Here is a 7,773-nt window from a genome sequence, read left to right on the forward strand (position 1 = left end):
GATGGAAAGCAGATGGGCTCATGCTGACAGATCACAGAGCACGGGAAACAAGAGAATGATCCAGTGAAGGTAAAAACCATTTTCTTGGCTAAACCCTTGAGAGGCTTCTGGCTAGAGGCAGGTATAGAGAGTAGAAGGAGAAGGAAAAACAGAAATTTCTTTCTGCCAATGCAACAGCTGCTCCTCTCAGCCATTCACTCCTTTCCCAGGCCCCTGACCGTGCAGAGTGGTGGGTGGCACCAGCATCTAACCCCCTACAAAAACTCGAGGCTATTCTCTAAAACATCCATATCTAAACATGGATAGAATCAAGGTTGCCCATGTGGATACTGGCATCTCAGAGTAAAATCATCCTCAGTTTGACATTCACCTGCTTGCTCAGTACTTTTACTCTCTAAATTAAAGTCTGCCTTAAGTATACCAAGCATGCAGTCAGTCCTCCCATCCAGGGAAGAGGCCTTTTGGAGGAAAGGCCTCTAGAAAAAACTCACAGCTGAACCTTCTGTTAATCAACCCAGTCCTTCACAAAAGGGAACAGAGACCCAAGCATCAGCAGACATCCGAGACAAACCACAGAACCAATGAGAAGGAGCAAGATGAGCAAATTACAAAAACTAATAATGACCCTGGGGGAAAACCAATTTCTCGCAGAACTGAGAATATCTAAGAAAAACATATTCTAATTAGTATTCTCAGAGAAGTCTGGGAAGATACTGAGATACTGCATCCAAAACTACAAGAACAGTTGCTATAGAAAAGGAGAGAAAAACAATAAGGTTTTCAAATTTTAAATATTTTAGCTAAAAGAGAAAAGTCAACAGAAGAATATATGGTTGATTGCTTGCATTAATAACTCCATTTCTTCACCCCTCACTTTATCCACATCCCTTGCTTTGAACGTCATGGTACCTTTCCTATTTGTTACTGGGTTCATATAGGTGACTTCCTTTAGCCAAGGATGCTAGCGAATGTGACGTAGGCAGAATCTGGAAAAATGTGTTCCCTCTCTTCCGCTTCTGCCATTGCCATAGAAATGCCTAATCTAGGCTTCTGGACATATGTGAGAGACACGTAGAGCAGAGCTCCAGCTGACAGCCTGTCAACTCTTAGATGTGCTATGGAGCCGAACAGAGATCAGAAGAACTATCCATTCACGTCTCGGCTAACACTCCCTCTCAGGGAAGCTTTCCCTGACCCCTCCACCTAACGAACCTCCTTGGCAATGATCTCATTAGCTTTATAGTACCCCATAGCACCCATCACTCCTGAAATGATCTTGTTTATATCTTTGAGTTCATTTTTATTGTTTGTTTTCTCTACCCGAAGGAAAATGCCACTGAATCAGGGACTTCGTCCGTCTTATTCACCAGTGTTTCTCTAGCATCTACAACGATGCCTTGCATTTAGCAGGTCATGAGTAAGCATTTGTTGAACAAATGAATGAAAAGTGAAAAAGTGGGTTGGCAGAAGGAATAATTGGAAAGAAGATTGGTTATTAGGAGTGATAGTCAAAACATTTACCAACTGATAGGGCCCAGGTACTGACAGATTGGAAAGGTCACCATCCATAGGAGGCCTGGGGACCCCTTCTTACCAGATTTACAACACTTTAGTTAGTGGATCTAGGGAAGAGCCAGAGGATTCCTGAAGTATTTCAACATTTTAACAACCGGCCCCTGATGCCTACCAGTTGAAGACCACTCTGCTGGTTAGGACAGCCACGTAAAGTGCAATAGTAACAAAATGCCGTAAACTAGACAAATATACCAAGTGACTCACTTTTGAGTGCTCAGCAGTATTATCTTAGTGCCCCAAATCATACATTAACATTGTTACATCTCATATCAGTGTATCCCTGGCTGTGTAAAAAGAGGAGTAATGAGCTTGAATATCAAGCTCTCAGCCATCCCTCTTTGCTTTATGGGGTTGAAGTCATTTAAGGAAAAGAATGAGATCACTTACACTTCTTAAACACTGCGGGATTCTCTGAGCTTCCCAGTTCTCTCACTCAAATTTCTCTGAAGTCAGTGAGGGACTACTTCTGCCTGGCAACAAAGGACTGCCATCTCTCATTTCCCAATGTCCCCCTTCTGTGCCAAGATAATCTTTCCCAGACAGGGGCATTCAGGAGGAATAGAAACCTCCAGAAATGGGGAGGAGGGGGGAATCCCACAGAAAAGGCCCTGGCAGTGCTTAGTTAAATGAATTCCACATTTGGATAGGAACCAGCAGCTGACACACATATGAGCAGATTAGGAGAGAATGTGAACTGAATAGTTCACCAAAACCAAAAAAAATTCAAATTTTTCAGGCTATAGAGAAGAATGCTAGTTGAAAACTAAAGCAATTAATTTTCCATACAAAACACCTATTAACCGCAAATGGAAAGTTAATTACTAACCAAAATAATCGACGTTATAAAAATTCACTTGTTTGGTTGAGAAAAGAAGAAAAGAAGAAGAATCAGAGCCAATTTTTAAAGAGAGGGATAGTTTATTTCTCTAAGTGCCCTTTTAGTGAATAAACAAGAGTAACTACTAACAGTCCTTTGGAAAACCTATCAAGAATGAATGAGAAACATTTTTAATGACTTCAAATTGTTATATCCAGTTACTTCAAGCCATGCATAAAAATAGATTATTATCACTGATTTAAGTATCCTGTCTTGTTTCTTGGAAATATCTTTCCCCATACCCGTTAACATTTAAGACATCAGCTCACGCAATGATACGATGATTAAAACCATAATAGGTTGGACGTTAATTAATGAAGTTTTCCATTTTTAGAAAAACAGCAGCATTATCCCAGAAATGCTGCAAGAAAACAGCTCTTAACCCTGCCTCCTGTTGCCAAAGGCTGTTAAATATTTGTAAATAGAAAGCAGCCATAGAAGAAAGGCTTTCTGATTAATGGGGGCAAGACTTTCAGGAAACATTCAGCTTGAAAAATATTCTTTCCCTGCCTAAAGCCAGAGAAGTGTCTAAACTCTCTCCCACCACAGCTTCAGGAATTTTGTAGATGGCTTTTTTTTTTTCCCCAGAACCATTAATGTTATGGAACAGACAGGATTCCAGCACCCCTACATAGAGAGCGAAAAGAACCTAAGAAGAGCCAGGGTAATGGAAAAAGTTGAGGAAACCATGTAGTCACAGCAGAAAGTACCTTTAAGACTAAACTTTGGTGTGTCCCTAAAGTGTGGTCTGTTGGTCTGTTACAAAACTGTGGTCTGTGAAATCATTTCGTCTTGTCTAAAATCCAGAAGTAACTAATGTGGTATACATCCCATGTGACATGGCGTCCAGGGAAGACCAGCCAAGTAGTGATCACTCTAGGCTCAGGTTTTAACGAAGAACTTAATAATAAGAACTGGTAATTAACAATAGAGACCCATCATAGATATACATGCAGAGAGAAGTGGGGATGGGGTTCGCTGTGACGACCAAGGTTATTAAACAAAAGTGCTATACTTTATTCCATAGTTTGGGATGACTCATTGTTTTATAAAATCCCAAGCTAAGTCCCTTCATTATTATAAGCCAAGAAAGATTAAATGAGAGACCCAGCAGGCTTGCATCCTTCCTATCCTGGGGCAGAGATTGGCAGTCCCAAACCGGAATGATGCCTGAAGAGGTTCTATTTATCTTTCAAATAGACCCCACATCAAAACCAGACAAAAATCTCTGTTCTAACACTTTCCCTAATCACAGAGAGGGCCAGTAATTTATTTTGAGAATTAATGTGTAACAGAGAAAAAAAGTTATAAAAATCACTTACCTCCAGGTTGAAGTAGTAGTTTTAGGCACTTTAGTGATTAGATGTCAGATAAGTATATTGCTAAGCCAGTTGGAACAAAGTCTGAAACCAATATCAGAAGATACACAGAAAGGCAAAATGCAAATATTGAGCAAAAGCTGAGGACAGATGGAAGTCAAAAATTAAGAGGTCAGGGGGCTGGCCCAGTGGCGTGTTGGTTAAGTTCACGCACTCTGCTTCAGTGGCCCAGGATTCACGGGTTCAGATCTCAGGAGCAGACCTACGCGCCACTTATCAAGCTACGTGGTAGCGGCATCCCTTACACAAAGTAGAGGAAGATTGGCCCTGATGTTAGCTCAAAGCCAATCTTCCTCAAAAAAAAAAAAATTAAGGGGTCAGAACACCAAGTGGCTATATCGGGAAGCCTGAACCATGGTCAAAGACGCACATTCAAGATCAAGGACATAGAATCAGGGGCATGTATGCTAGGTTCCAGAAGCCATGCACAGTGCCTCTGAGAACCCAGCTCCATAGCAAGAACAAACACGAATAACAGACAAGTACAGATAAAAAAAACAGATACACAGAGGAGAGAGATATGAGACTCAAGAGCTGAGTTGTTGACACCTCTCATATCCTGGTTCTAACAGTGTTAAGGCCAACTACAACTCTGCCCTTGACTTGCCTGTAATACTTCTGTATTCTTATAATAAACGCCATGACCCCTTTTCTTTATTTAAAACAACTCAAGTTGCTTGCTGTTACTTGCAACCAAAGAATTTTAATTAACATAGCATATGCACATCATAAAGGTCTTGAAGCATATTTCCAAGTTGTTCTTCAGAAAGTTCAGAGGGAATTCATTTACCCAACAACAGGTGCCTGTTTTTCTCCATTCTTATTAACTCTGGATATTTCCATTCTTTCAAATCTTTGAAAATTCTCTTTTATAGTCTAATGGCTGGCATACTCAGAAATAGCTTTTGCACACTAGGACTTTGCCAGAGAAATACTGAAGGAATGGATATCAGGAAGAGACTCTGGACTCAGAGAACAGGGGCTCCTATTGATACAAATTTGTTTTAGCTTCCATTGGGAAAATGATGAGATCATTTGTGGCTAAATATGGTATAGTAAGATCATGCTAAGCAAGGGAGTCTTTGAATGAATGGACAGAAGGGTTGGTGAGTGGGTGCTGAATCATAGTCTAGGAGGACTGGAACTCAGTAAATACTTCTTGAACCTCAAGGACACTACCCAATCCATAAGGATTTCCCCTTCGCACGATCCCACTGATATCCAAAGCTAATCCATCAAAAGGATACCTAATCCACTGTACTATATTAATTATAACTTTACGTAATAAGACAAAGTGAACCGTAGGTATTAGAAAAGAATAAACACTATAATTTTACAGATAAGACTGACTACTCTGATAGGCTATGAGGAACAGAAAACTACAAGAACTTACAGAAGAGTTCAGGGGGGTAAATAGTTAAAAATAAACATGTACAAATCAATATATTCTTGCTAGAACTGGTTAAAATATACAACACAGACTATCAATCTCAATCGCAAAATAAATAAAACATCTGGGAACTGGGATGAAAGTAAATCTGTAAGATCTATGTAAACAACAACGACAACAACAAATTCTACTTATGGAAATAAAGATTACTTAAATAGACACAAATGTGTTTTGAGATGGGACTATTTAATATCATAAGATGTAATTTATCTCCTGAATTAAAGTAAAATTCAACAAAGATATATTTAAAATTTGACAAAAATATTCATCTGGAAGAAAAGCTCATGAGGTTTACAAAATGTTGGACTGATATGGGGCAGCTATCCAAACACATATTAAAGATTACAAAAAAGCTACAGTAATTTTTTTTAAATAAAAGTGTGATATTGGGCAGTAGAATAAGCAGAAAAAAAATTCAATTGAAAAAAAGAGGAGGGCTGACTTGGTGACGCAGCGGTTAAGTGCACACATTCCGCTTCGGCAGCCTGGGGTTCACCGGTTCAGATCCCGGGTGTGGACATGGCACCACTTGGCAAGCCATGCTGTGGTAGGTATCCCACATATAAAGCAGAGGAAGATGGGCACAGATGTTAGCTCAGGACCAGTCTTCCTCAGCAAAAAGAGGAGGATTGGCAACAGTTAGCTCAGGGCTAATCTTCCTCAAAAAAAAATTAAATTAAATTAAATTTAAAAATTTAATGAAAGAGGAGCCAGCCTGGTGGCATAGTGGTTAAGTTTGTACACTCTGCTTGGGCAGCCAGAGTTGGCAGGTTCAGATCCCAGACACGGGCCTACACACCATTCATCAAGCCATGCTGTGGCAGTGTCCCATATATAAAATAAAGGAAGATTGGCACAGATGTTAGCTCAGGGCCAACCTTAATCACCCTCCCCCCAAAAAAAGAACAGATTAAAATATATACAAGTGTTTAGCATATGATAAAAGTTACATTTCAAATCAGTAGGAAGAGAATGGATTAGGTAATGAATTACATTGGTGGTAAATAAAGTTAGAACCATTATGTATCTATCCCATTTAGCTGAAAAGATCCAGTGTCTTCTCTAGCTAGTTTAAGCTGAAAGGAATTTCTTACATGGTACTAAATGGCTTACAAAACCATTAAGAGGACTGAAAAAATATTAGCCTAGAGGTTGTACTTCCAGGAATGACTCCCAAAGCCACATGGCAGGTCTGGGCTAAGAGAGTTGTGCCAAACTGCTAAATTTCTTCTCCAGTTGCCATATCTGAAACCATAGTGCTTTGCTAGTTTCCATATCACTGAAATGGATGTCATATACCCCACCTTTCTCTCCATTCAACTCACTTGCAAAGTCAAGTCTCACACAAATACATTCAATTCACAAAACCTAAATCACATCGGAAACACTAGTTGCACAGGTGTGTAGGAACTGCAGGTTTTAGCTTTCCAACACGCGCAATGCAAGGAGGCGCATTAGAAGAGGAATAGATGGTGAGCAGACCAACTCACACAAAGCAAAATAACTCAGATAATTTACATATAAGAACCAAGTTACAGAGTAGAACAAAATATCAATATATTTAAGTATTTAACTAATTTTTAACAGTCTAAGTATTAATATGCTATATGTTACAGTGTGGTACATAATAATATAAGTTGGAAATATCCTAAAGTTATCAGTATGAAATTGCTTAAGTTAATTATGGTACATCATATGGACTGTCATGCAACTCTTAAAAGAATTAGAGGGGAGCCAGCCTGGTGGTATAGTGGTTAAGTTTGCATGCTCTGCTTTTGTGGCCCAGGGTTCACAGGTTCCAATCATGGGCACAGACTTATACACCACTCATCAAGCCATGCTGTGCCAGCATCCCAGACACAAAATAGAGGAAGATTGGCACAGATGCTAGCTCAGCAACAATCTTCCTCAAGCAAAAAGAGGAAGATTGGCAACAGATGAGCTCAGGGCCAATCTTCCTCACCAAACAAAAAAAAAAGGAAGAAGAAGAAGAATTAGAGGATATTTACTGATATGAAAAGATGTTCACAACGGATCATTGAATTTTAAAATCAGATGAAACCAAGTGAGGAGTATTATCCCATTTTGTGAATTATCCCTGTAACTGTGTTATACGCATTAGTAGACATATTACATGTAATATATATACTCAATTTATAATATATATAACTAAACACATATGACATGTATTTATCTGGAGAGAGAAAGAATGAGTGAGAAGGAAAAAGGCTCTACATCAAAAGGATAACAATGACTATCTCAGAACAATGGGATTGTGAGTTCATTTCACATCTTTTTTCTTGATTATAATTTTTTAAATGGATATATAATAACATAGTATGTTCTTTATTATAAGAAAAGGCTGTTTCTAAAAAAACAAAAGGAGAACAATGAACCAATATAATTTAGAAAAAAAATTTTTAATCCTAAGTAAAATATTAGCTAACAAATAATTTTAATAAAACATTTACGTGGAAATTTACTATTTGACA

Source organism: Equus przewalskii, chromosome 26 (genome assembly GCF_037783145.1).
Source record: "Equus przewalskii isolate Varuska chromosome 26, EquPr2, whole genome shotgun sequence".
In the NCBI taxonomy this organism is placed as follows: Eukaryota; Metazoa; Chordata; class Mammalia; order Perissodactyla; family Equidae; genus Equus; species Equus przewalskii.